The sequence below is a fragment of the Ailuropoda melanoleuca genome, chromosome 19, assembly GCF_002007445.2.
Source record: "Ailuropoda melanoleuca isolate Jingjing chromosome 19, ASM200744v2, whole genome shotgun sequence".
NCBI lineage: Eukaryota > Metazoa > Chordata > Mammalia > Carnivora > Ursidae > Ailuropoda > Ailuropoda melanoleuca.
This window is the reverse complement of record NC_048236.1, coordinates 31,271,309-31,274,949: the sequence shown is the minus strand read 5'-3', so window position 1 is coordinate 31,274,949 and position 3,641 is coordinate 31,271,309. Positions and strand designations below refer to the sequence as shown.

Genomic DNA, 3,641 nt, shown 5'->3' with positions numbered 1-3,641 from the left:
AGGATAGAAATAGACAACAAGAGAAAAAAAGACTTTCACAATAGTTAGAATGTTTGTTCCTCCCTTGAGGAGACAAATATTAAGGTTATTTCTGTTGTTGATCAGTCATACAGGCCCACACAGGCATACACACACACACATATCCAATCTACTCCTCATAAAAATAATCTCATTAGCCTCAGTCAGGGGAATCTCTATATGAATTTTTTTTCCCTAAGGCTTATGGAAGATACTGTAGCACAGCAAAGAGATTCAAACAACTGCATGTGGTGTTTTGAAATTCATCCCAAGTGTAGGCTGTGAACTGCAGGTTGAACAGACTGCCAAAGTCCAAGAGCCCCAACAGTTGCTTAGTGGCAGGATCCACTTCAATGATCGCCTGATCCAGGCTGAGACCTCAGGAACATAACTATCTCTTCTTTCTCTCTCCTCCTGCAGTTTGATGCAGATACCGCTCACCAGACCTCTCTGATTGCACCCCTCGGATGTGTGCCGTAGCCTGCTGCCTTGCTGCAGAGCTTCCTGCTGAGAATCATGGCGATCTCCCCACACAGGGGCTCGTTGGTGTGGAGGTCATTGCTCAGGCGAGTGTAGTGATGACCCGTGCCACCTGCTTCATGGTTTTGGTACAAACATAGCCCATGTTGGTGCGACCCTGGTAAAAGAGCTCCATAGGACTTGTTTTTGGAGATCAGCTCAAATAACTCAGTTGGATATAATTCTATCTAAAGTCAAGAATTACGGGAATGAGAGGTTAAGATGGCGGAGGAGTAGGGGACCCCTTTTTCAGCCGGTCCCNATCAGTTACACATCAGGCTCTGGGGGATGCCTCCTAGGGAGTATTACATAGGACACCGAAACCCCTCGGGTAAAATGCACAGAAAAAAGGAATGAGGCACACATGTTTGGTCCAAGGATGATGTGCCAGAATCAAAGGGAAGATCCAACTTTGAGGACAACACAATGTCAGTCACTCATTCGCCTGGCCTCAGAACTTACAGACTCACAGCTAAGTACCAGAACATGGATGCATCCACTAACGAGCACGTAAAAACAAGAGTACCTGGGACAGCTATGGAGTACTCAGGACAGCTGCAGAATTGGGGCTAGTCTTATCCCCAACAGTAGGAGATACTGATGGCTGATGCCATGAGAGATTCATCAACACCCTCAGCAATAGGCATGGCAGCCTGGGCACCAAACACCGTTACTTCTAGAATCATCTCCATAGCGTGGCACTGGCAGCAAAGCTGTTATTTTTCATACCAGAAAGCAGTAGACAAACAGTATAGAGCCAGGGTAAAAGAGAAAGAAAATAGAACATAGGATGCCACTTGGTAATTAAAAGGATAAATCCGCTGACTATAGATGATATACAGAATGCTATAACTATTTAGTAGACATGTAAGGGTGGTCTAGAGTTCTCACACAGTAAAATGGGAGCTGGGTCACAGAAATACCAACTTGCAACAATCATAACATTCTATTTTTATCCCCATGCTGGTGAGGCCTGAGAATTAAGAATTACATAAGAAAGAATTGCATAATATTGAAACTGCTTGTATTGGAATAGTCCTGGCTGGCTGTCTTTGTAAACAATGGAAAATCTCATTTAATTGAATTGGCTAAAGTTTGGTCCATTGTGAGAGGCTATGAATTTGATAACCTATTAAGGTCATCTCCCTAATCGCCACAAGTGTCCTAATGAATACTGCATGTCTTTCACCTTACTCCCAAACATCAGAGCACTTTGGCTTAGTCCTAGTCAAGCTTTGTCATTTCCAAGCTATATATTCCAGAGTATAATAAACATGCATCTTGATCGTAGCCATAAAGATCATCCTCTTGAGTATTTTTAATAACAACAAATAATTTTAAAGGTAGCTCATATTTTTATAGCATGCTAGGTATTTCACAGTTCCTCCATGTGATCATGTTATCGTACAAGAAGAGGTAAGACATTTGGCAGATAAGGAAACAAATTTGTTGAATTAGCCAAGGACAAGCAATTACTGAATGATAAAACTGGGTTGAGAACTGACATCTCTGGGGTGCTAGTTCAAGCCAACTCACTGAACCATACCAGACCTCCTCCTCTCCGGCACCTTTTCCCAAACTTTGAGTCAATTCAACAAGCTCAAATGTCTTCCATACCCACTGTACCAAAAAATCTAAAACAATGAGCTTCATTAAGCTGTATTCCCGAGAAGCATTAGGTAGTGAAATCTGGGGGTTCAAATTCTTTTAAACTAAAAGATACTATTTTTCTTTGAGTTTTCAAACTTTGTTTTATTAGTGTCTAATGAAATGAATGCCAACACTGGTTTATTTGTTTCTCTCCTAGATGTTCTTACAAAACACTCAGTGGTGTGTTCTTCTCAAGCTGTAATGCTGTTCTTTCCATGAGTTGCACAACCCAACTACACAGCCAGAAGACAGACAAGGTATCCCCCACAGAGGTCCAGTTACCCTGCCAGTTTATGCCTCCAGCACAAGGCATGACCACATTGTAATAAAAACGAATTCACTACAGGATAGAAATAGACAACAAGAGAAAAAAAGACTTTCACAATAGTTAGAATGTTTGTTCCTCCCTTGAGGAGACAAATATTAAGGTTATTTCTGTTGTTGATCAGTCATACAGGCCCACACAGGCATACACACACACACATATCCAATCTACTCCTCATAAAAATAATCTCATTAGCCTCAGTCAGGGGAATCTCTATATGAATTTTTTTTCCCTAAGGCTTATGGAAGATACTGTAGCACAGCAAAGAGATTCAAACAACTGCATGTGGTGTTTTGAAATTCATCCCAAGTGTAGGCTGTGAACTGCAGGTTGAACAGACTGCCAAAGTCCAAGAGCCCCAACAGTTGCTTAGTGGCAGGATCCACTTCAATGATCGCCTGATCCAGGCTGAGACCTCAGGAACATAACTATCTCTTCTTTCTCTCTCCTCCTGCAGTTTGATGCAGATACCACTCACCAGACCTCTCTGATTGCACCCCTCGGATGTGTGCCGTAGCCTGCTGCCTTGCTGCAGAGCTTCCTGCTGAGAATCATGGCGATCTCCCCACACAGGGGCTCGTTGGTGTGGAGGTCATTGCTCAGGCGAGTGTAGTGATGACCCGTGCCACCTGCTTCATGGTTTTGGTACAAACATAGCCCATGTTGGTGCGACCCTGGTAAAAGAGCTCCATAGGACTTGTTTTTGGAGATCAGCTCAAATAACTCAGTTGGATATAATTCTATCTAAAGTCAAGAATTACGGGAATGATAAAGATGTCCACCATGCCATGATATCTGGAAATTCCCCAAGTTTGTGTTACGTTTAAATGGTGTAAGAGTTTATACATCCCCAAAACAAAAGCAACTACACGAATGATATTATTTATAATTACATTTTCTTAAAAATGAAATGCCTTATAATGCTTCTTTTCCCTTTTGATATCCTTCAGCAGATGCATAAAATGATTCATATTAAATTTGTATTAGCTTCACATTATCATGGATTTTTCTTCTTTTTTGCTTCTTCATCCTTGTGACTGTACTTTAATATAACTTCATTAAAGGGGCACCTGGGCACCTCAGTTGGTTCAGCGTCGGACTCTTGATTTCCACTCAGGTCATGATCTCA

General features: G+C 41.9%; 2 pseudogenes; both read right to left on the bottom strand.

Annotated features, from left to right (window-relative positions):
- Positions 1 to 252: 252 nt before the first annotated feature.
- On the bottom strand, positions 253 to 643 carry LOC100477551 (annotated as a pseudogene).
- Positions 644 to 2,783: 2,140 nt separating this feature from the next.
- LOC117797174 lies at positions 2,784 to 3,174 on the bottom strand (annotated as a pseudogene).
- Between the last annotated feature and the right edge of the window lie 467 nt (positions 3,175 to 3,641).